The 26,986-nt window shown below is 41.3% G+C and overlaps 1 protein-coding gene and 1 pseudogene across 3 annotated transcripts in view; one reads left to right on the plus strand and one right to left on the minus strand.

Annotated features, from left to right (window-relative positions):
• Positions 1-26,986, minus strand: part of LRRC4C (leucine rich repeat containing 4C) — a 637,988-nt gene that overhangs the window by 326,743 nt on the left and 284,259 nt on the right. The window lies entirely within an intron of this gene.
• LOC133378586 (5S ribosomal RNA) lies at positions 10,061-10,179 on the plus strand (annotated as a pseudogene).

Below are 26,986 nucleotides of genomic sequence, written 5' to 3' on the forward strand. Positions count from 1 at the left end.
AAACCAAAGCTGTCCCTGGCCACATCCACATCAGACCTTTATTTCACTTTAGACAGTCATGGCTTCTCACAAAGAATCCTGGGAAGTGTAGTTAGATAAAGGTGCTGAGAGTTGCTAGGAGACACCCTGTTCCCCTGGCAGAGCTTCAATCAGAGCAGCTGACTGTTAAACTACTCTGGCCACTGGAGCTGTGTCAGGGGAATAGGAGCCTCTTAGCATCCTTCAAAAACTACCCTTCCCAGGATTCTTTGCAGGAAGCCATGACTGTCTAAAGTGAAATAAAGGTCTGGTGTGGCGTGGCCCACTGATTAGCCAAGCCAAGCAGCTGTGAGTCTGACTTTTAGAACATTGACAGTTGGTTCTTACTGAGCATGCCTAGGCTTGTCGTTGACTTTAATGTTAGATTTCTTAAATTAATTAAAAATCAGCTAGGCAGTTTTTTTAACTTCTAAGCTGCAGAAGATGAAGGTCAGAGTATGGGGCAAGGTCAGTAATAGGATTACAGGTACTCTCTGAACATGGCTGATTTTTAATTAATTTCAACAAATTATGAGAACACTGACAGAAAAAAGTCCAGCAGGGGTCTGGCTCCCACCCCTTTTTACACTTTGAACTCTCAATTCTCACTGACTCTTTTGTGCATTGGCATGAAAATTTAAAGGGTTGTTAAGCAAGCATTTCTGAGTTCAGGACTACAGGTCTTGTAAAGTTTTGTTTTGAAATGAGTTTATGGGAAGCATCAGAATGGCATGGGAGGTATTTTTAATTTAACATTGCAGAATGTGAAAAATCCATGGAGGCTGTATAATAAAGGCTATTTTATAATGGGCAAGTGTCTGTCTGAAGGATTTGTTGGATTTGAAATATGTCAATTGGTCTGTCTTCAAGATTTTGAAAGGGTCTCTCCAAAAGATTCCCAAAAGTCATTTGTCTAGCTGCATTTCTAAACGTTGAATTATGTATGGCTGAACAGAAGAAACAATGATATTGCAACCAGGGTGAGGAGGTGAGAACTGAAAAACAATGCATGGCTCTCACTTTTTTATGCAGAAAAGCCACCATAAGGCAACCAGTTGCTCTTCTGCCATAGTATACACAAATGACAGAACAGATTTTATTGTGGTTATATTAGGTTTGCATTGTTGAGCCAGAAGGCCAAAATCTAGTGCACAAAATCAAAAAATGTACTGCCTTCAAGTCGATTCTGACTTATGGCGACCCTCTGAACAGGGTTTTCTTTTCTTTTTTTTCTCATTAATTTTTTATTCAAAGTTTCAAAAAACAAAACAAAACAAAACAAAACAAAAACAAATTAATAACTAATACAATAAAATAAAATGTTGACTTCCGATTTGTCACAGATCAGTTATAGGTCTATAATATATAACAAACCTGTCTCTTAATATATTACAAAATCACTTTCCTCCAGTAGTTATCTTAATTAATCATCAAATCTCATTAACATCACTTTATTCTTTCCGCAAAAAGTCAAAGAGAGGTTTCCAGTCCTTGAGAAATATATCCATCGATTTTTCTCCAAATAAACATGTTGATTAATCCATCTCATCAAGTCTGCGAGGTCCAGTAATTTCAATAGCCATTCTTCCATTATCAGTGTTAATTCCATCTTCCATCCTTGCATCCATAATAATCTTGCTGTCATAGTTATAGTCATATAATAAGAGTCTGATGGGAATTTCCTTCCTCACAAATATTTCCTTGCCATCAATTCTGAATGTGTTACTGAAATGTTGTTGTAAAGTCATATCTCTGTTCCTCTTTTTTACGAAATGCACTAGCACATCTCTTGAGAGTTTTTCCATTGTCACATATCTGTAATTAATTCTATAAATTTTCTCTATTTCAAGCTCCATCACATCATTCCAGTCCAGAAATTTTTTCGAAACGTTGATAGCTTTATCTCTGATATCTTCATCAATTTCTTCAGGGACAACGCTGAATTCCAAACAGTAATCTTTATCTCTAAGGTCCATAAACTCCAAATCTTTTTCCAGTTCCACATTTGATATATCTGTTCCAATCTCCAGGACTTGCATCTTCTCTTTAATTTTTCTTTCTTTTTCTATTGCTTGTCTAGTTATATCTCTGATCTCATCAACATCCTCTCTCATAAAATCCCCTATTTCTTTCAGCTCCTGCTTCATTTTGCCAAATTCAATTTTCAACTCTTGTTTGCCATGTCTAAGTTCTTGTTTCGTTATCTCAATCTCATCCATTATTTTCTGAAACATATTTACTTCCAGGGTCTCAGCCACTTTCTTAATTGTCATTTTTAAAACCAAGAAGAAAAAAAAAACCCTTCAATTTCCAATATAGCACTATTCCCAAGCAAAGAGCAATTTATTTCTTTTTCCAGCAACAAAGGAGTTAATATTCCAAACCTGATGACATCATAATGTAGACAGCACAAACTGCCTTATCTCTTATGTGTCCAAGAATGCAAAACAAATTTAGTTCACAGCTTCCAAATAGTTAGTGGCATAAAGAACAAGCAGATTCGTCAAAATGAAGTAGACCAGAAAAAATAGTCCCAGACATATAATACTCAAAAGTTCATATAAATCAAAATTTTTCTCCTCAGATTAGATATCTCTCATCCGTTTGTATCTTTATAATTCTCAATTCCAGGCCAGCTTTTTGCAATAAAAACAAAGATAAGATAAGACTTCCGGGAAGGATTGCTTCGCTTGTGCTTGCCTCTGAGACGAGCTCTCGTCTCAGAGGAAGCTTTTTCAGTTTTAAAACCAGCCAAAAGGTTTTTTTTTACTGGTAAAAACTTTCTCCCAGGCAAGGGAGAAACGAAGAGATCATCCACAAGCTTCGTTGTGTTTGTTGGGGGACTTGAATTCATTAGGATTGCCTATGAACGAAAGACCAGCCAGCAACATTGGACGGAGCCAAGGAAATTCAAGCAAGCTCAAACTGATTAAGCGAGACGTTTTTCTTTTCTTCAAAGAAAAACAGATTCTAACAGGCAAGCATTCTTCATTCTATCCTTATCATTTGGCTTAAATTGTTGCAGTAAAGAGATTTGTTAAAAGAATCAGCAGTAAAGAATCCCTGGGTGAGTTATAACTTTTCTCTTTTATACACGGAATTAAGGCGGAAGGAAATCGAAATAACCTCTGAACAGGGTTTTCATGGTAAGCGGTATTCGGGGGGGGTTACCATTGCCTTCCTCTGAGGCTGAGAGGCAGTGACTGGCCAAAGGTCACCCAGTGAGCTTCATGGCTGTGTGGGGATTCGAACCCTGGTCTCCCAGGTCGTAGTCCAACACCTTAACCACTACACCACACTGCATTCTCTGTCTCTTACACCACTCTTAAAAAGTCGACTCTGTTGAAATCAAAGGATCTTGGCTCAACAGAACAATTCAAGGACCATAAAGTTTAGTTTCTTGAAACAGATTCTTACTTGTCTTGCCTACAAACTTTCATTTGAGAATTCCTGTTTTGATTGTGGTGACTGGGATCATTTACAATCCTTTCTATTCACTTTGAAATTGGTAACTTTATCAGCTCCACATATGCCAAATATCAATTTGCTGCATCTGGCTGTTAAGCTGTTTAATCTCTCTGGGGGGATGTTGGTTCAAATCCATGACTAACAATCATATAGAAATATGTCCAAGCCAGATGTCCTTTAACTTGTGTATCTTTTGATGCTGAGTCACATACTCTAGGTACTCAACTTTTCAGCAGACATCTCAATGTTACCCACTTCATGTTTCTCTTTCTGATTTTCTTTTTGTTGATTGAAACTTCTACAGGAAAAAATGGAGCAGGGATCAATAATAATAAAACATGGGCCTTAAAATGTCATAGTCCTTACATTTCCACTGAGGTAAGACAATTTATGTGTAACACTGTACAGTGTAGCCACTTGTGGAACCCCTGAAATACAGTCGCTTTTGGCCCTTAGGAGCTGCTGTAGAGGCTGGAAAGTTACACCCTTGTTTTTAACTGACCGTGCCCGCCTTTCCCTAAGTGGGGTGGTTTAAGCATAGCAGACTGAAAACATGCATCTTGGTCAGGCCAAGTTTGTTTTTTCCAACAGTTAGATTCATTGCTTACGTAGCAACATATTGTAATTTAACTTCAAAATGCAGTTTCAGGTTCAACTGTCAATGCACCCAAAATAGAAAGACATAACCTCCAGTTTGAAACACAAAAGGCTGCCTTCACCATCATATGACACTGACCTATAAAAGCTTTGAAACTGATAAAAAATAAATTTGACACAGATTCCTAGGATGAATAAGGAGAGAAATAATTTTCTAGGTTAGATTCTCTGTTGAAACAGTAGTAACAGAAACAAAGCAAAGTAAGAACACCAACAAACATACAAAAATGTAATTCACCATCTTTGGAGATGGCAGGTGTTGTCATCACTCACCATATGCTCAGAGGCACATGTTACCAAATTCTTCCAAGCTACAGAGGAAGTGGATTGGACTGTGAAAGACCAACCCAAATTGTGTTTTGTTTTGACAACTTTGTAGGGCAGTATAATATCTCAGAGAGGAGGTCAGGTCTCCTGCTCCCCTGGTGCATTCACTATAGCTGCCCAATTTCCCTGCTTTGAAAGTTTGATAGCAATATCTATTGGCTATAGGTACATTCTTAAACCACAAGTTTTTTTGCCTATTAGTGAATAATAAATCAAGCCACCAATAGTGCAGAGATTCCTTTCTTTGCTTCTAACCAGCACTGCCTTTTGCTACGATAAATTGTTTACACTGCAAATTTTATAGCATGCTGCCTGCAGCTGGCCCATATCTAAATACTAATTAATTTTGTCATGTGTCTTAGAAATTTCTGGTAGGCTTCAGATTGCTTATACTTTCACCTCCCAGAGTTGCGCTGTTACTTGAGGATTTCAGTGCTCAGTCTGGTTCTTTTCAGTAGAATGAATCCTGCTGACAAAAGTGCCATAGGCTGTTTTCATATCTTTATTTATTTTATTTATTTTATTTATTTCATTTCTAGACCGCCCATAGCTAATAGCTCTCTGGGCGGTGTACAAAACGAGATTAAAATACAATATAGAATAAATTCAGTAACAAAGGAACACATTAAACTAAAAACATTAAACATAAAGCATTAAACATTGAAATGCCTGGGAGTATAGCCAGGTCTTAACCTGGTGCCTAAAAGAAAGAACCGTAGGCGCCAGGCGTATTTCCTCCGGTAAGCTGTTCTATAATTCGGGGGCCACCACAGAAAAGGCCCTAGATCTAGTAACAGTCCTCCGGGCATCCTGGTGAGTTGGTACCCGGAGGAGGGCCTTAGATACTGAACGAAGTGAACGGGTAGGTTCATAGCGGGAGAGGCGTTCCACAAGGTATTGCGGTCCCACACCGTGTAAGGCTTTATAGGTCAACACCAGCACCTTGAATCTAGCTCGGAAACAAATGGGTAGCCAGTGCAAGCGAGCCAGGACAGGTGTTATATGCGCAGACTGATTGGTCCTTGTCAACAGCCTGGCTGCCGCATTTTGCACTAGCTGAAGTTTCCGAACAGTCTTCAAGGGCAGCCCTACATAGAGCGCGTTACAGTAATCCAGTCTAGAAGTTACCAGAGCGTGAACAACCGAGGCGAGATCATCACTGTCCAGATAGGGGCGTAGTTGGGCTACTAAGCGCAGATGGTAAAATGCATTCTGTGCCACCGAGGCCACTTGAGCCTCGAGTGACAAGGAAGGGTCAAAAAGGACCTCCAAACTACAAACCTGATCCTTCAAGGGGAGTGTAACCCCATCTAGAACAGGATAAGCATCCACCATCTGAGCAGGGAAAGAGCTCACCAACAGTGTCTCAGTCTTGTCTGGATTGAGTTTCAGTTTATTAGCTCTCATCCAGTCCATTATCGTGGTCAGGCAACGGTTCAGCACATCAACAGTCTCACCTGTGGAAGGTGAAAAGGAGAAGTAGAGCTGCGTGTCATCAGCGTACTGATGGCAACGCACTCCAAAACTCCTGATGACCGCACCCAGAGGCTGCATGTAGATGTTAAAAAGCATGGGGGACAAAACCGACCCCTGAGGGACTCCACAATGGAGAGTCCAGGGTGTCGAGCAATGTTCCCCAAGCACTACCTTCTGGCGACGATCCGCCAAGTAGGAGCAGAGCCACTGCCAAGCAGTGCCCCCAACTCCCAGCTCCGCGAGCCTCCCCAGAAGGATACCATGGTCGATGGTATCAAACGCCGCTGAGAGATCAAGGAGAATCAACAGAGTCACACTCCCCCTGTCCCTCTCCCGACAAAGGTCATCATACAGGGCGACCAAGGCTGTTTCAGTGCCAAAACCGGACCTAAAACCGGATTGAAACGGATCCAGATAATTGGTTTCATCCAAGAGCGCCTGGAGCTGGCCAGCAACCACCCGCTCCAGAACCTTGCCCAAAAAAGGGACATTCGCCACTGGTCTGTAGTTGTTCAAAACATCTGGGTCCAAAGAAGGTTTCTTTAAAAGAGGTCTTATTATTGCCTCCTTGAGACTACCAGGGACTTCTCCCTCTCTCAAGGAGGCATTTATTACCTCCCTGGCCCAGCCGGCGGTTACAGCCCTGCCAGTCTTCACTAGCCAAGATGGGCAAGGATCCAGAGCAGACGTGGTCGCCCGCACCATTCCAAGCACCTTGTCCACTTCCTCGAGCTGCACCAACTGAAATTCATCCAATAATAAAGGACAAGGCCGCGCTCTGGACACTTCAATGGATTCATCTGTCATAACATCTTCATTCTGTTATGCAGGACTGCTATTTTTAAGAACTGTTGCAATAATTTACTTTGTGTTGTGTGTGAACAGCCTTTGCAAATCCTTCATGAGGAAGAGGGAGAGGTAGAGGGAGGGAGTGGGAGAGGGGAGACGTGAGTTCTTATAGATCTTGAGACAGGTGAAGAAAAGACATTAGTGTTCACTAACTGCCCGTAGAGGCCTATTTACACATCACATCTGTGGCACAATTGAAACTACAAAACTGTTTCTCCCTTTGCCAACTTTCAAGTTTCATTGGAATGTGTAATAGCGCCAATCACTTTCCAGTACTTCCCAGATCAGCCTCAGCAGTGCTAATTAAGTGATGGATGGTGTGGGAAATCCCCATGTGATTCACACAAGGTGCATGCTTGGTGCTTTTCCATGATGCCAATTCAACTTGAGGAATTTACCACAGAGAAGTTGTTTTGTTGTGGCAACCACACTGCAGCAATAATGAACACATGGCTTAAATCAGAGCTGGCTAATCTGTGGCCATCCAGATCATATTGGTCTACAATAGGGGTGAAGAACCTTTGGTCTTCCAGATGTTGCTGAACTTTAGCTCCCATCATCTCTGGTTGCTGGCCATGTTTCCTGGGTTGGATGGGAGTTGTAGATCAGCAAAGGTTCTCCACCCCGGTCTACAATTCCCATTATCCCTGACCACTGCTGCATTGACTGAGGGTGATGGGTGTTGAAGTTCAACACCGAGATGGCCACTGTTTAGTCTTCCCCATCTTAAAAACAGATTGCAAATTGACTTGTCTACTGATGTGCTTAAGCAGAATTCTCTTCCTGTGAAAGCTGAAACAGGCCATCTGCCATGTATGGTGGTTCTGGGGCTCATTGAATGGTGAGTTTTTTTGCTGCCTGTCTGTGACTTTTAAAGGAAGGCGCTTGAAGGTTTAGAAATGCTTTAAGAATTCAGATGAATTAACCTAATTCACCCTTCCCAAACCATGTAGTCTTTCTCCCTTGCATTTATCCTTTCCATAACCCCTACAAAAAAACTAGTATAACAGCACAATCCTGTGTCCATCTATTCAGAAGTAAGACTGCAATTCTAACCTCACTTACCTGGGAGTAAGCCTTATTGAATTCAATAGGATTTCCTTCTGAGTACACAGGGTTAGGACTGTGCTGTTTATTCACTGGCTTTCACATTAGTCAAAAGTTCCAACATAGTTTTCCGCTAAAAAAAAATAGTGAAGTGTTTTTAAAGTGCATGTTTAAGAGACAAATATCCTGAGAAATGTGTCTTTTGAGAAAAAATATATTTAAAATTTGCATTTTTAAAGAAAAATGCTTTAAAATCATGCACTTAAACTGCATTTAAATGCTATTTTGTGTGTGGCAGTGTACAGCAAATTAATACAGAAATTAATGCAGAAATGGAGTGAAATGGACTTAAGTGTGTAAACATGTATGAAAGTGACACAGACTGGAAACAAACTGTTTAGTCCATTCCTAGTTATTTAGAGCACCCAGAAGCCTACAATATAGTGCAGTGTTTCTTACTCTTTGGGCTCTTCCATTTGTTCATGCCCTTATTACAGACCCCACCTAGTGATGGAAAGAAAGTGGGGAGAAATCATTTAGAGTGCACATTTATTGAAAAGTGTACTGTCAATCATAAACAGTTTAAAACACTGCTTCCTTCTGATCTTGATCTTGCCTTCTCGTAAGGAAAAAAAAAGATAGTGGTTGAAAGGGAATGTCAGTGGGTCTTGTTCCCCAATTATTTGCCAGAATGTGGGCAAGCTCCATCTTAATCACTTGGGGCTTGAGGCTGAGACAATCATAAAGGCAGAAATGGTATGGTGAGACTAAAATAAAAGCAAAATATACAAGCAAACTCATTTATATCAAGCTTTATCTTCTTCCCACATGGCCCCAGGATTCTCTCAGATGCTGTACAAAGAGATAGAAACTGTTTGGCCTTTCTAGAGCTGGCTGACCTTTCTCCAGTGTACATTAGCCTCCAGCTGATCCAACGTCGGTGGCCTTTTGGGGCTCATGGACTTTGTCAAGTTTATTGGACCTTCAATAGTCTGAGCCTCAGGAAAATCCTTTACTGCAGCTCTTCTTATCACAAAGCAATTACTAGATTTCTTTGGACTTGTTGAAATTTAGGGACAGAACTTACTGCAAAGGTTAAAGAGTTAACAAATCAGATTAGATCTTGTTTTCAATCAGTCCTCCTGACTTCATTTTTCAGCCAGGTATTCAGCTTCACAGGAAGCATGACACTGGCAGGTAGCAATGTCTGTCTGTTGCAGGGAATCAATTTTATATTTTATTTATGTATTTATAATTAAACTTACATCATGCCCTTCCTCCCAAAGGGAGCCCACTTTTATATGTAGATGTGTCTGAATGTGAAAAATACGGACATATTCTCTCTAGATTAAAAAAGAGATTTTGGAATTGGGAATTGGAATTGCTATCATCATTTTCCTTAATAAAAGGACAGATTATCTCTATTGTTTTAACTAATTTTAATATTGCATTTTATATTTGTTACAACCGATCCTGGGACCTTATAGTGAAGGGTGGATAACACATAAAATAATAATATGTCATACATGTAATTAAAGGTGGAATGAATAACCATAGGATATATAAGATCAGATAACTGTTTTTAACATTCGGAGCAAAGAACGAATGGGATGATAATGATTTGTACCAGAGGTAGCCAACAGCAATTCCTCCCTGAAAACCACATGCATAGTGGGGGTGTACTAGGGGCTGCGTGCAGGTGGTTGTCAGGGCCAATAGTGAGCATGGGTGGGTCATGGCTACCCCTTCCCCTTTCACACTCAAGACACAGACACAAAGTCTATTCCACACACAATCATACAAATACACAAAGCCTCTGCCACAAACACAATCTTCCTATTCCACACAGAAAACACCCACTCACCCTTACCTCCCCCACTCCAGCTTTCCACATGGCAATGGGAAGATGTCATTGTGCACTGGGAACAGCTGATGTGTACCACGGTACTGCTCAGCAATTCCCAACAGCAATAAGCTGGGCAGCAGTCAGGGTGGGAGGTTTATGATGAAGTCTCAATGAGGTCAAGGCAGTGGAATCTCAATGAGCACTCCCAGGCTTTGTCCCTCTCTGCTGCCCTGATTAGCCCTAGGAATCAGGCTGACAAGACTCGAGAATGGCTGGGAAAGGAAGGCAAGTGAGGGAATCTCAGTCATTCCATTGTAAGTCTCTCCTCCCTCCTCCCAGCTGATTAGTTTTGGAAACTGCTAAGGAGTGCTTGCCTACGGCCATACTGCCCTGAACATGCCCAATGTCATCTGATCTCGGAAGCTAAGCAGGGTCAGGCCTGGTTAGCAATTGGATGGGAAACTGCCTGGGAATACCGGGTGCCACAGGCTTAGATGAAGGCAATGGTAAACCCCCTCTGAATACCTCTTACCATGAAAACCCTATGGATATATGCAAAAAAGATTCATAGCGTCACCATAAGTCGCCATCGACTTGAAGGCATATAACAACAAAAAGGAGTGCTCAGTCCAAGTGCTCTTTACTCCTAGTCTTATTGGCTTGAGAGGGGGGGACTGAGCATTGGGAGATATAGTCCTATGAGACATGCAGGTCTCCTCCCCAGCTAATCCTCATTTCCTCACTGCCCCCCCAGTTGAGTAGTCCTAAGAAACCTTGGCCTGCAGGTCCAAAACAGCCCTCCAGGCCTCTTGATCCAGCCCTCAGGTCTCTTCATCTCCCCAGGATACACGCCTCAGTGGCTCTGCTCTGTATCCTCCTCAAGTGTTTCTGCCTGACTGGAATCTTACATGGCGATAATGCCTTACTTGCCTGGCTGGAAAAGTGTGTGTGTATGTAGAAACCCTGGGTTTTGAGTGGCTGGTATGTAGCCTACTGTACGAAAGGTAAGAGCCACATCCAATGCTCTGCCCACTTTGGGCTCCGCCCCCCCAGCACTGGCATGGGGTCTTTCAAAGACCTAATGAGGAAATGTGGCCCTCCAGCTTAAAAATGTTCCTGGCCCCTGACCACAGAACAGCTGAGAAATGTTCCAGTGAGAGTGCTTCTCAGCTATTCCTAGGGCTAACTGAGAACTGCATGCTGCACTAACAAGCTGGGAGTACTGTCTGTGTGGTGGTGGAGCAGGCACATTCGCTCTGCTACTGCATGATGGAAATAGAATGTAATGCAACAGGGATGCACCTCCTTACATGTATGAGCCCAATGTGTGCAACTCGTCCCTCAGCTCCCCAAAAAGGAGTTAAAAAGGTAAAGGTGTCCCTGCACTTATAGTGCGAGTCGTTTCCGGCCGTTTGCGACGTTTACTAGGCAGACCGGAGTTACCAGCATGCAAATTGAATTTTCCAGGATTCTGTATGCCTCATATGCAGTGTGTGCACACAGAGGACAAGTATGCATCCCTGTACACATTTGAGTAAATTGTCACAGTACATGATTTTCAATGTATCTTATCAACTATAACTTTCAATTATTTTTGCTTTTAATTTCATAATTCACATGCACTGGCACAACTGGTCTATTTGGTAGAAAACAAAGACAGAAAGCAGCATTATATCAACCAAATAGGTAAAGAACAATAACCGAATGGAATAGGTGAAATCTATATATCCAGATTTCAATCAATTTTGCCCCCGTGTGATTCCCCGCACCGGCAAATATAATCCTGTACTCTCTGGGAGGGCAGTCAAGGAGCTAGGATGCTGCAGACCTTCCTTTGTGCCAGTGGGGATGAGGGAGGTCCACAGGGAGATGAAGGTCTGCCTCCAGAGGCCTCCTTCCTAGAGTGGTGGGAAGCTCCTCTACCATTGCTCTACTGCAGGGGGTGCTCTGCCAGCAGCTGAGACAGAAACAGGGCATTTGGGAGGGGGCATGTCAGGAGAAGCTATGGGTTTGAAGCCACCTTGTCCTCCAAAATGAGCACAAAGCAATACTGGCCCTGGAATTGTCACAGTAAATTATCTCTCATTAGAGTCAATGGGAGGGGAGAAAGATTGATTAAAATAATAATAAAGCCACACACACCTTTCACCCTGGCTGCCGGAAGCCATCAGGCTATTGCAGGGCTGGGAAACCTTTGGCCCTCCAGATGTTGTTGGTCTCCCTCCCATCAGTCCCAGCCATCATGTCCACTGATCAGAGTTGTAGTTTAGCAACATCTGGAGGACCAAGGTTTCCCCAGCCATGGAGTATTGGATGTCGTGGTTGATCTGCTACAGATTCTCAACACCCACATCCACCTTAGGATTGCTCTTTAAAATAATACTATCTGTGAAGCCAAAAACATTTTAACTCATTCTCCCAGTCTTAAGTTCAGTTCTCCATATCAGTTTGTATTTTTAAAAACAAAACAAAACACCCCACTCATCATGGGAGCTCATCAGCATTTTAGTGCACATTTCTCCTGATATATACATCTTTGTAAGCAATTTGGCCTAATGTACACATTTTGCAAGCAATGTCCCCTAATATAATGCATTTTCCTATGTTATTTTCACGAATACATGTATGTTTATGCATATTTTACCCTTGTATAAACATTTTTGTACACAATAGTTGGCTGGGGAATAGCAATACAAAATTCAGAGAATTGCAAATTTAGAGAGATAGCTGTGTTTTGGTTCACATATTGTTTTAGGAAGGTTCACCTTTAAATGTGAACTGAATCAAATGTCTTCCTCATCCTTACCTCAGAGTTAGAAGAGACATTTAGAATGCCGTAGAAGACCCTGGATTCCTTAGTTCAATTTTGCAATCTATTGTGAAATATAACAAATATTTCAGACTGTGTTATGTTAGAGAGCAAGGGCTTATGCACGAGACACAGGTAGAACTCCTCTTAACCTCCACATGCCTAACATGAAGAGCAGCAGAGACTGTGACAGGGTGCTCTCCTTAAGCTTCTCATCTGCTTGCTCTGAGGCAGAAGCTAAGGCAAGGCAAATGGGAATGTGCTGTCAAAGTCCACAATAAGAGGATTGTGCATGTTGCTGTTCATAAACTTACTAATCATCTACCTTTTAACCAATCCATCATTTGACTAAATTTTAGTTTTACCAGTACCTTTCTGAGATACTGTATTCCTTTCAGGAACAAAAGCTGCCACTTGTTAGAAGGAAAGTCCATTATTTTATATTTTACTTATCACTCCCTATAGCAACACCACAAAACCAGAACAGTCTCAAATAAAATAATGTGTGCCCTCAAATTTCAGCCATACCTAGTAAGGTATCTTCTTAGCCCCAGCCAATTCACTCCATCAATTAAACTAATGAAATTTTGAAGTCCAGCTTGGCATATATGCCAACTTTTGAAAATCCAAATGAGTGAGATTTTGGCTGTTCTTTCTGATTTCTAAGTACCTCCCTGCTCTATTTTCCATTACTCCAATTGTAATAAACAACTAAACTAACAAACCATTGCAGACATTTTCATTTTTGCATATACTCATATCATATTCCTAAAAGTGAAGTAAAGCCAAAAAAATCCACTCTCATATGCTTCATATTGCCATATTTAAGACTGAAATTAGATTAATTAATTTAATTAATATCCTGCCCTTCCTCCTAGAAAGTGCCTAGGGCGGCAAGAGGGAGCCCAGGGCGATTGAAATATTATTCTGCTTTATAAGGCTAGATCCTCACTTGATCCAGGACCCATGTTGGGTTATGTGCTTGGGTTGGGTTGAGGCAGAAAAAGCTGTGTGTAAGGCAGATAGTCAATAGGGATTGGCTTTACTCTTGTCTGGGAACATTCTGCTGTCTTCTCTCCCCTCAGCCATCAAGTTGCAGCATGGGGTAGAAGTCATGCTGAGTGGCTCAAAGACTGGACTTTTCACCCCTGGTCTACTCACTGCTTGCATAAAGGTAGGCCCAGTCATTAATATAGATAGATAGATAGATAGATAGATAGATAGATAGATAGATAGATGCTTCATACTGCCATGTTTTAAGACAGAAATTAGATTGAAACATTATTCTCTTCTGCAGATCAGAAGCCTGCCAATTCTAAACTAGGTATTACTTAGTTGATGGGAACAGAGTAAATAAAAGAGCTCATCAGGAATTTATTTAGAAAGCTTGCTCCACTGAGCAGCTGGGTCATTAAAATCTAAATTCTTGCTAAACCTTAGATCTGAGCTATCAGCTCTGATTTAGTACATTTATACCTCAATTAATATGCAAACAGGCTGCAACAGTTACAGAACTTGCTGTAGAGTTGAAGCTATCACCCATGATCAAGCTCTGCTTCTGGAAGAATGCGGATGTGAATGCACATTAGAATGTATATTCCTCTGAAACCAATCAATAAGAACATAAGAAGAGCTTGCTTCCCACAGTGGCCAACAAAATGCATATGGAAAGCAATAAGCCTCACCTGCTCTTGTTCACAAGCAGCTTGTAGCCTTTGATCTAGGATGTGGTATGTATTAGCTATCATTATCACTAGTCATTGATAGTATTCATATTCAGTATCCATATTCAATTTACCTTGTGCATTTCAATGCAGGTATGATTTACATTTGCAGTTCCTAATGCAGCAAGTGATATTGATACACACACACAGAATATGGCCAGTGACATTAACATGTACATAGAATCAATTATGAATGCATATTTTATGGTAAGCTGCCTTACACTGACTCAGGCCATCTAGCTTACTATTGTCTCAAGGATCAGCAATGGGTTTCCAGGGGGTTTCCAGGCAGGAGTCTCTTTCTCAATCCTACCTGAAGATGTAGGAGATTGAACCTAGAGCCCTTTGCATTCTCTCCCACTAAACTCCAGCCCCATGCTGGATTAGGGTGTTTGCATTTCACTTTGATTTAGCAAGTTCAGCTTCTGGGCAATACATCTTGTCAATATAATTGTTTAAGAAAGAAGAAGAAAGGTGAATAACTGGAACAAAGGAAATGTGTGTTTGTAAAATGCCAGAATGAAAACATAACATCAGACTAGTAAACTAAAACAAATACATAAACCATAATCCAGAACACCTCTGGTGCACAGGACTCTCTCTGCGGGTTATGGCTGACAGAGATTCCTTGGCAATCAATAAACTGTGTTTGTGTGATGTATGAATGTTTTGCTGGGTCACATACATAAAATAAGAACTATAGATTTCAGTGTTTCTTAATTCCATGTAATAATTGGGGGGCATTAAGACTACATTGTAAAATATACTTGGCTAAATTTACACAGATAATTACCATCTGGGCCCTGTGAAGTTACTATTTGACTCTGAATATTTGAGCTGTGCTACTTTAATCTTTTAGTTAAACCCCCACAGCTGCTCAGCCTGATATCCAAGTCAGTCCCTGTGATATTTTTCATGCAAGTGACTCAAAGTAACTCTTCCAATAACTGGCCTTATGCTGTGCTACACAATCACAGATGACAATGGTTCATGCCTCTAGCTGTTTCAACATGCAGGATAATCTGTATACTGCTTTGGCATTGTGTGCAATGATCAAGCAGAAGTTTACAGCAAGATTAAACAGAAACAGATAAAACTGGATTTTGGTGGCAGATAAATTTGGTATGCTGAGGGATGAGATGATCAGTCAGGGCATTACGGGAACACCTCTGCAAACCATATGACGGTGTAAAATGAAGAGAGGGAAAAGATTAGAAGTTGTTGGCACTACAGGGAAAAAAATAACCCATCTGATTGAACATAGAATAGATTGAACCCATCAGGATGGAGATCCACTGCAATTTCTATCACCAACAGGAGGCAATCAGGAGGCTCCAGAAGAGAGTGGAAGATCCACTCCAGTTTCTACCACCAAGAAGGTCAAAGACTAAGGTGCAGATTCAGAGTTCAGTAGGATCAGGGCAGTTTCAGAAACAGAAGAAGCAAGTATCTCAGTACTGTTCTGGAGAAACTGCCTAAGCTTTATACCCCTTCAGCACTTATTGGGCTAGTTAAAAGGACTGGTACTCTTTTTTTGTGCAGCCTTTGGCTTCTTTTAGGAACCAGGGTTTCAAGTTGCAGGAATTTCTTTGCGGAAATATCCTCAGGATCTGCCCTGATCCTCAAAGCAGTCCATGGTTGAGTTGCTGGAATCTGAGCTGCTGGTGACACAGGGCTCTGTATCTTCCTCAGGGCTATTTCTGTGTGAGGATTCCTGGTGCAGGGCAATCACAGAAACCCAAGCACAGATAAACATAGTTCACAATGTACTTTGGATTTATTCCACCAGAACTAGGTCTTTCATGATGTGCAGAGGATTATTTCCTGCAGGGAATGATGAGACTTGTAGTCCAGCACTAGAACCCCCATTCAGAGAGTGTCACTTTCTACTAGGCAGGAGATCAAATGAGTTTTTCCTATCATCACTACAATTCTCTTCCTTATTCTCCTCCTCTTCCACTCCCAAGGTCTTTATGAGAGGGGAATGGGTAGCAGGTGGACCGGGCTGGCTAAATACAAGAAGAATTAAAGCAAGGGCACCTACTCTAGGGAGACAGTGCCTGCCTCAGTTCTGCTTTTAGCAATTCAAGCATTTGAACTTATTGAATGTTACTCTGTTTCTACATAGGAGTGATCTATATAGAAACCACGGCCCGTCTCAGTGAACCCACTGGATATCTAGTAATGGGAAGTAAGTTGTTGGGTAGAGTTAAAACAAGCATGTACCCAGCATATATGATTGCACTGGCAGCTTTATATATATGTAACACAAATATACCAGTTGCAGGCTGTATGTTTGAAGGTAAGGAACAGTGATAGACAGAAGCTAACCTCTCACACAGCAATTAGAGCAGTCATTGCCAACCTCACTAATTACATAGAGAATGTACTCAACCTGCACTGTTTTTTTCCCAGGGATCCCAGAATGAATGTGATATTCAGAGAAAGGTAGAATAAAAAAATATCCAGTAACCATTTGTCATGGAGAGAATCTCATTGTCCTGCTCTATTAAAACCTAAACTAATTGGCTATTAATCTATGCACAATGTTATAGAATGGGGGGGAGGGTTTGGCTTGGATGATGTCTGTGGGTACCTGCAATTCTGTGGTAGAGAAACCTGCTGGTCAAGCCAGTTTCTTTGTTAAGTTGATGGACCTGATTTACATGTCTGAAGACCTGATGAAGAGCAAATGTGTTGCCATAGGAGTGAAGGTAGCCCTGCCCCCCTCACTTGGTTGGGGAAGGATTTAGATTTTATGTTTTTAGTCTGACTCACAGCTGCTGGGCTTGCCTAATCAGGGGGCCACACCCACACCAGACCTTTATTTCACTTGAGACAGTCATGGCTTCCCCCAAAGAATCCTGGGAAGTATAGTTTGTGAAGGGTACTGAGAGGAGACTCCTATTCCCCTGACAGAGTTCCAGTGGCTAGAGTAGTTCAACAGTCAGCCACTCTGACTGAAGCTCTGTGAAGGGAACAGGGTGTCTCCTAGCAACATTTGTTTTGTGTATCGCCATGAAAATTTAGAGGGTTGTTAAGCAAGCATTTCTGAGTTCACTGATAGTTGGTTCTTACTGAGCATGTGCGGGCTTATCATTAAGTTCAATGCTAAATTTCTTAAATTAATCAAAAATCAGCCAGGGATTTCTTTTTTAACTTTTAAACGGCAGAAGATGAAGGTCAGAATATGGGGCCAGGTCAGTAATAGGATTTCAGGTACTCTGTGAACATGGCTGATTTTTAACTGTCTAAAGTGAAATATTTTCAGTGGCGGCCCCCACTCTCTGGAACTCCCTCCTGTTTGATCTTCGCCATGCCCCTTTCCTGGATACATTTCGCCGAGCCTTAAAAACCTGGCTCTTTGGACAGGCCTTTGGGATCTCCGGGGTGGGCTAATTTTTCTGTGATTGTTTATTGTTTTTGTGAAAATTGTTTACTGATTGCCCTACATAGTTTTATGCCTGCATTAGTGTTGACTGCATTGTATTTTATTCTGTACTTATTGTATTTTAATGAATTTTAATATGTACGCCACCTAGAGTGGCTTCGGCCAGATAGGCGACACAAAAATTAAATTTATTATTATTATTATTAAATAAAGGTCTGGTGTGGATGTGGCCAGCTTTGGTTTAAATTTGGGTGGGAGGTGGCAGGTGTTGCCATCACTCACCATATACTCAGAGGCACATGTTACCAAATTCTTCCAAGCTACACAGCAAGTGGTTTGGACTGTGAAAGACCAACTCAAATTGTGTTTGCATTTTGCATTTTGACAAATTTGTAGGGCAGTACAATATCTCAGAGAGGAGGTCAGGTCTCTTGCTCCCCTGGTGCATTCCTTATAGCTGCCCAATTTCCCTGCTTTTTAAAGTTTGATAGAAATATCTGTTGGGTATAGGTAAGTTCTTAAACCAAAACGGTTTTTGCCTATTAGTGAATTAATAACTCTATTGAAGCTGCTGCTAGTGGATTGGATTGTTTTGTAGTATTCTTCTGTATATTAAGAACATAAGGACATAAGAAGAGCCTGCTGGATCAGGCCAGTGGCCCATCTGGTCCAGCATCCTGTTCTCACAGTGGCCAACCAGGTGCCTGGGGGAAGCCCGCAAGCAGGACCCGAGTGCAAGAATACTCTCCCCTCCTGAGGCTTCCGGCATCTGGTTTTCAGAAGCATGCTGCCTCTGACTAGGCTGGCAGAGCACAGCCATCATGGGTAGTAGCCATTGATAGCCCTGTCCTCCATGAATGTGTCTAATCTTCTTTTAAAGCTGTCCAAGCTGGTGGCCATTACTGCGTCTCGTGGGAGCAAATTCCATAGTTTAACTATGCGCTGAGTAAAGAAGTACTTCCTTTTGTCTGTCCTGAATCTTCCAACATTCAGCTTCTTTGAATGTCCACGAGTTCTAGTATTATGAGAGAGGGAGAAGAACTTTTCTCTATCCACTTTCTCAATGCCATGCATAATTTTATACACTTCTATCATGTCTCCTCTGACCCGTCTTTTCTCTAAACTAAAAAGCCCCAAATGCTGCAACCTTTCCTCGTAAGGGAGTTGCTCCATCCCTTTGATCATTCTGGTTGCCCTCTTCTGAACCTTTCCCAACTCTATAATATCCTTTTTGAGATGAGGCGACCAGAACTGTACACAGTATTCCAAATGCGGCTGCACCATAGATTTATACAACGGCATTATGATATCGGCTGTTTTATTTTCAATACCTTTCCTAATTATCCCTAGCATGGAATTTGCCTTTTTCACAGCTGCCGCACACTGGGTCGACATTTTCATCGTGCTGTCCACTACAACCCCGAGGTCTCTCTCCTGGTCGGTCACCGCCAGTTCAGACCCCATGAGCGTATATGTGAAATTCAGATTTTTTGCTCCTATATGCATAATTTTACACTTGTTTATATTGAATTGCATTTGCCATTTTTCCACCCATTCACTCAGTTTGGAGAGGTCTTTTTGGAGCTCTTCGCAATCCCTTTTTGTTTTAACAACCCTGAACAATTTAGTGTTGTCAGCAAACTTGGCCACTTCACTGCTCAGTCCTAATTCTAGGTCATTAATGAACAAGTTGAAAAGTACAGGTCCCGATACCGATCCTTGAGGGACTCCACTTTCTACAGCCCTCCACTGGGATAACTGTCCGTTTATTTCTACTCTCTGCTTTCTGCTTCTTAACCAATTCCTTATCCACAAAAGGACCTCTCCTCTTATTCCATGACTGCTAAGCTTCCTCAGAAGTCTTTGGTGAGGTACCTTATCAAACGCTTTTTGAAAGTCTAAGTACACTATGTCCATTGGATCACCTCTATCTATATGCTTGTTGACACTCTCAAAGAATTCTAATAGGTTACTGAGACAGGACTTTCCCTTGCAGAAGCCATACTGGCTCTGCTTCAGCAAAGCTTGTTCTTCTATGTGCTTAGTTAATTTAGCTTTAATAATACTTTCTACCAGTTTTCCAGGGACAGAAGTTAAGCTAACTGGCCTGTAATTTCCGGGATCCCCTCTGGATCCCTTTTTGAAGATTGGCATTACATTTGCCACTTTCCAGTCCTCAGGCGTGGATGAGACGATGGTGTCGGCTGGAAGGGTTTAGATTTGTTAGGCACTGGGGAACATTTTGGGACAAGCCCGGCCTGTACAAAAGGGATGGGCTCCACTTGAACCAGAATGGAACCAGACTGCTGGCACTTAAAATTAAAAAGGTGGCAGAGCAGCTTTTAAACTGACTGAGGGGGGGAAATCATTGAATCATTGAATATATTGAATATACAGTGCATATATACTTATTGTTATAGTTATTCATTAATCGCATTCCACATGCATCCTAAGCTAATGTGGAAAATACAATAAAACCAATTAGGAAAGATTTATAAAAATAATAGAAGATGAGTTTTAAAAAATACAAAATGGATATCCCAGTCTGCGTCTGTGTTAGAATTGCTTTTTAATATTTTTTAAAAAACAATTTTTAACCCTTTTTAAAAGATGTTTTTAAAGCTTTTTTAAAAATGTTTTTAAAGCTATTTTGTTTTGGCGTATTTTAAGGTCTGTTTTTATGATGTTTTGATGTGTTTTTAGCTCTTTTGTTTGCCGCCCTGGGCTCCTGCTGGGAGGAAGGGCGGGATATAAATCAAATAATAAATAAATAAATATCCAGGGCAGAAATCTCTTCATCCAGTTGGGAAAGCTTAATAGAACATGTTTTCAATCATTTCCAGAAAGTGCAGATATCATGCACCTGTCATATCTTGATGGGAATGATGTTCCACAGGACAGGGGCAGCAACACTAAAAGCCCTGCCCCATAGTTAATTGTATCTTTGGAATGGATGGTTTTGTATTTAAAAGTTTTATTTTGTGAACTGTGTTGGGATTTCATATATAAACTGAATGAATGAATGAATGTTTTGAATCACATGAGATCAAGGCTGTCCCCATCTATCTCCAAATCTGAACTTTCCAGCATAAGGCAAATTGTCAGCATTTGGAATACTGTGTACAGTTCTGGTCGCCTCATCTCAAAAAGGATATTATAGAGTTGGAAAAGGTTCAGAAGAGGGCAACCAGAATGATCAAGGGGATGGAGCGACTCCCTTACGAGGAAAGGTTGCAGCATTTGGGGCTTTTTAGTTTAGAGAAAAGGCGGGTCAGAGGAGACATGATAGAAGTGTATAAAATTATGCATGGCATTGAGAAAGTGGATAGAGAAAAGTTCTTCTCCCTCTCTCATAATACTAGAACTCGTGGACATTCAAAGAAGCTGAATGTTGGAAGATTCAGGACAGACAAAAGGAAGTACTTCTTTACTCAGCGCATAGTTAAACTATGGAATTTGCTCCCACAAGATGCAGTAATGGCCACCAGCTTGGATGGCTTTAAAAGAAGATTAGACAAATTCATGGAGGACAGGGCTATCAATGGCTACTAGCTGTGATGGCTGTGCTCTGCCACCCTAGTCAGAGGCAGCATGCTTCTGAAAACCAGTTGCCGGAAGCCTCAGGAGGGGAGAGTGTTCTTGCACTCGGGTCCTGCTTGCGGGCTTCCCCCAGGCACCTGGTTGGCCACTGTGAGAACAGGATGCTGGACTAGATGGGCCACTGGCCTGATCCAGCAGGCTCTTCTTATGTTCTTATGATTAGCAGCTGCCATGGCAGTGCACAGGAAAGCAAAACCAGTCCTTGCCTCCTCACTTAAAGCACTAGACATCTTGATGTGAATTCTGTCACAGCCCTAGGACAGAAATATATATCTAAATATTTGTATCACAGAGACAATAATAGTTTGCATTTAAAATAGGCCAAGTGTGGGCAAGTGAAGAATGAAAAGTGCTGAATTGTCTTAACTGACATTAATTTATATACATTATGTATAAGATACATATACACACGAGGGACTGACTAACTAAGCAGATGTTAACTGAATTATTACCATCTAGTTTTATGAGTCTGCCACTAGATAATGACTGTGATCAGTTGGTGCTTTTCATAGCAGAGAAACAGTAGGGGTAGCTACTGCCCTGTAGCCAGGGTAGGGAAAATGAGTACACCCCCCCCGAGCTGTGCTTGCCATTAGCCCCTGGATTTCTTTTTGAAAATACTCTTTTTTTATTTGTGACATGACAATGACAGCCTCCATTAAACAATGACATTGTTTTAAAAATCAGAGCAATTTAAGACTAGGACCCTCTGAAAAATTCAGTGAATAAGGCAGGGCAAGTGCACATCAAAAGCCTCATCTGGAATAGCCCCCCAAAGTCTGCTTATTCAAAACTTTCCATGACTAGGGTGGATTTTTCATGATAATAATCACCCTATAATTACTTAAGTGATCCTGAAAAAGACACCCTATATAGTAACTTGAAGAGTTAAATTTTAGAGCTTTGTGTTATGGGCTAGAGTTAGACTCCACCCCTTATACTTTCCTTTGCTCTGCTCTTCAGTTTCAGTTGTGTTCTCTACCCAGCCAGCAATAAAGGAACATGTTTGTTTGCAGTAAAAAGTAAGCGTTTGTTTATTCTGCAGTTATTTATGATGAGTAGAGCAGAACTGGGTGCTTATTGCTAAAGGGTGAAATACAGAGATAAAGTGATCTGGAAAAAAAATTCTACCCTAAGTTACCCTTTACCCTTTCAAATCACTCACATAGTGGCTATTTTTCTTCTTTTTCTTTGAGAAAACAAGCTTCACACTAGTTTCTAACTTCTTAGTTATAGCATAAATAAAAATATTCCAATCATTTAATTCATACTAATTTTTCTGTTTATTTGACCTTTACATAGCCCATTGCGTAAGTTAACACGCTCTCCGCATGGAGGGCGAAGGTCACTGCCTTTCCCTTTCCTTGGCCTGGCTCTCACATCCTCTCCACCAGTCAGCAGTAGGGAAGATTGGCTGGTGCTATGCACCTCCTCCCTCCCCTGCAAAATGTGGCCCACCTAGAAATGTGGCTGCCCCTCTGAACATGAAGGCTTTCTATAGGGCTGGATAGCTAGCTAACACTGCAATCATGTACATGTCTTCTCAGCTCAGTGAGGAAGTTCTAGGACTTGGCACTTTTAAACAGACTTCTCTTTTCAGCCAGACTTTAGTGCTTAAATGTTGTTTTATTGCATACCCATTGCTCATTTCATGATATATGAATTGCACAATCACATTTCACGTATCTTGTTTTACTTTTTTTGATTTGTGTTACAGCTTGGGGGACAAGTCAGGGCTGGAACTACAGTGTTAGTTTAACCCAAGTGTGGGAAACCTTTGTCCCTCCACATATTGCTGAACTACAACTCGCATCATCCCTGACCATTGAGCAACATCTCAATACCTGGTTTAACCCTTTCTCCCCATGCATTGAAACAGAATGCTAGAAAAGGTTTGAATCTTTCAAGGCAAATGGGTGATTGCCTGTTCTAACCTGACATAAGTTTCTTGTTATAGTTTCTAGCCAGTGAAAATTGTGCTGGCATTAGGAACTAGGAGGGCAGTCTTAAGGTCTTAGCCCCTTTGGTGACAGTAACCATGGCCCTTTCTTCCTGTTTCATATCTTAAGAAAGCTCTCAAAACTTGGGCCCCTTTTGCAAGTGTGGCTATATGTAAAATGCACCACAGAACAATGGACCAAACTGGTAATGAAACAGCTAAATGAGAACAAATCATTTTGTTCCCTTTTCACCTTGAAATCTGAAATCCCAGTGAAGCCAAAAATCTCACAGTGAACCAAGGTCCAATTTAATAGCTGCCTAAGCACCACATGGCTTTGAATCTTCAGCTTGATAGAATCAAACATTTTTGCCTGCTTGACTAATCCATTAAAAAAAAAATCAAGGATTTGGGATAGAGACACTTTAGGGTTAGCCAAAGCTCCTTTAACAACCTGACATGCACCGAGAACAAAGTACTGCAGCAAGAGACATGCATATGATTCCCAGGAGGGCTTTCCACCTGATTTATAACATTTCCAAATATGTCATCTATTGAAAATTACCTTTGCTGTTGCATAGGAACAGATGCACTAAAAGAGACCGGTTTTTAATAAAGCAATTTCCATTTTAAATAATGTTAGGTAGACACTGTAGAAATAGCTTCCAACCCCACAAGAGCCAATTCAGGCTATTAACATGCAGTGGTGTGCTACTACCATACAAAAAGCTGCTGCTGTGGTTCCTCAAGCATAGGAATTGTGGAGAGCGGGAAAGGCTAACGTTTCTCCTGCCAAAATTAACACTGCTAATTAAGCTGTTGCTTTTGTGGGGGTGGTGACTCTGACACCTATTCATTTTGCTGCAGGCCTCCCCCGTTTATATGGTTGAGTGTTACCCTCACTGAACTTGTAGGAATGACTGTAATTGTTTTTAGAATTTGTATTTTTTAACCTTATTTCTATGTTGATGTACACTGCTTTGATGGCCTCAGGCTGTAAAGCAGTTTCTAAATAATTGTCAGAATGTACTCCTAATATGCAGTGAGTCAGAATTCCTTTAAGTTTTCATTCTGCTTTTCCAGATGATATACTGCTGCACATGGACTATATAGAGTTGATCATTCCTTCAGAATAATATCTTTCTCGGCTGAAACAAAAGATGTCAGCTACAGATGTCAACCTGCCACCTTAGTATCTAGGATCATTGCCAGATCCAGGAGTAGCCCTAAACTGTGTTCCTGTTCCTTAAGGGCAAATGTGAACCTATCCCGAACAGGCAAAACAGCCTCTTCTGGCTGCGCCTTCACCTTATGGTGGACTGAGCTTCAGTTTATTTGGCTTCATTAAGTCCATCACTGTTTTCAGGTACACATTAAGGGGATCAACTGCCTCACATGGATCAGATGAAAGGAACATATGAACATAAGAAAAGCCTGCTAGATCAGGCCAATGGCCCATCTAGTCCAGCATCCTGTTCTCATAGTGGCCAACCAGATGCCTATGGGAAACCTGCAAACAGGACCTGAGCGCAAGAGCACTCTGCCCTCCTGTGGTTTCTAGCAACTGGTATTCAGGACCATACTGAAGAGTATAGACCCATGGCTATTAGCCACTGGTAGCCTTTTCCTCCATTAATTTATCTAATCCTCTTTTAAAGTCATCCAAATTGGTAGCCATCATTGCCTCCTGTAGGAGCAAATTCCACAGTTTAGCTATGTACTGTATACTTTTAAACTGTGTACTTCCTTTTGTCTGTCCTAAATCCTCCAACATTCAGCTTCATTGGAAGTCCACAAGTTCCAGTGTTGTAAGAGGGAGAAAAACATTTCTGTATTCACTTTCTCCATGCCAAGAGTAGAGCAGAACTGGTATCATCAGCATGCTGAGGGAACCTCACCCCAAATCTTTGATGACTACACCCAACAGCTCTATGTAGATGTTAAACAGCATGAAAAACAAAACTGAACTTTGCAGAACTTCACAGGGCAAATCCTGCTAGGAGGAAATACGGTCTCTCATCACTAATATGACATGAGCAAAATCACTGAAACCCAGTGCCTCCAACTTTCATTCCACATATCAGCGGAATACCTTGGTCCATCAGTCCATGAGAATTAGTACAGACACACTTCTTCAGCTGCAAATTGTCATCCATGCTGTTCATCATCTATCTGAAACTGCTGGGAGAAGTCAGCAGGGGATATGAGTTTTTGGTGTCATCAGCATGTTGGTGATCCCCAGGTCTATCTGTTTTTAATCAGACCATTTAAGGCAGTGCACTTTTTGGATATGTGTTTGGATCAGGAGCTTCCTGGATAAGAGTAAATAAATTTAGATTCAGTCTAGAGCTTGGAAAAGTTACTTTTTTGAACTACAACTCCCATCAGCCCAATCCAGTGGTCATGCTGGCTGGGGCTGATGGGAGTTGTAGTTTTAAAAAGTAACTTTTCCAAGCTCTGATTCAGTCTAGGTAAGACAGAGTTGATGATAATAGAGGACTCAGTGCGTTGATTAGATGGAATTGACTATCAGGATGGGGTTGCAGATCCCTGTAAGTTCCACATGGAAGGTACTGCTAAACCTTGCATTTTCAGGTGTCAGCTGTGGTCCAGAGTGCCTGCTGTGAGCTTTGGTTGATATGCCAATTACATCCATTGCTGGAAAAAGAGACCATGGCACTGCCATTCATGCTCTGATGACCTCCATTTTAAATTAGGCTAATATGCTCCACACAGAGCTGTCTTTGAAGATGGTTTGCTAGTAAACAATGCAGCAGAGCAATTATGTGCCATTTTATCTTCCAAGTGCTCCATAAACAAGTCACAGAAGGCCTCAGAGGTTACTTCAGTTTTACAATGAGGACTAAGTAATATCTTCCTCACCATCTGAAAAATGCCCATCAGATAGCATACATAACACTAGCAAAAAGGTGCACTTACAATGATTCACTAATGAAGGCACGGACAACCTGATCCCAAAAGGGCAACTGGTTGTATCCAATGCAGCACTAAATCAGGGTCCCAGCAGTGCAAGGATTATGGCTAGCACAACAGAACTCCTCCCTCTCTTCCCCATACACACCCTAAATCTGTTTTAGGGGTTTTCCCATCCTAGGGGGAGGGTGCAGGTTATGCACAGGGGCAGAAGAGGGGGAAATATCCTGTTGCTGTAGTGGTAATCCTTGTGCTGATAGGACATGTTTTCAGGATCCTCCCAATAAGGTCACAGTCCATATGTAGGAGTATGCACTGGGAACAAATGTCCAAGAAACAAGATGTCCCCATATTCAACATGAAACTATCCTATCCTTTCATCATGATTTGGGGTTTAAGCCACAGTTCTTTACACCTGATACTCAAAGGATCTGCCATTCCAAATAAATTTCAAAGCAGCTTTAACTAGTGCTATCCTATTTCATGTACTCTAAGCTTGTACTGAAATCTCATTTCTCCCTTGGTTTTTGTTTTTCCTTTTGGGATGAAGTTATATTTCTCTTATAATGAAATTTATTTTAAAAATATAGCCTTATTTAGGTTGCTCAAACACCAGTGACCAAATAAAAATTATAGCTATAAGGCCTTATATCCCATACTGTTGATCGTTGTGATAACTTGACTTTTAGCCAAAGGGTAAAAAGGTTCAGATTTAGGATTATGGACAACATAAACTGCCAGAAACAGGCAGTGCAATTCTGATTCAATGAATTTCCAGGGCATATTCACAGGACTGTCAGGAGCTGCGAGACCCTTCTGTATGAAAGAGCTCTGAGGTAAATCTATAAATGAATAATACTCATTATATACTAAATGGTTTGAGATGGAGTAAGTTATAAAG

The sequence above is a fragment of the Rhineura floridana genome, chromosome 2, assembly GCF_030035675.1.
Source record: "Rhineura floridana isolate rRhiFlo1 chromosome 2, rRhiFlo1.hap2, whole genome shotgun sequence".
Lineage (NCBI taxonomy): Eukaryota > Metazoa > Chordata > Lepidosauria > Squamata > Rhineuridae > Rhineura > Rhineura floridana.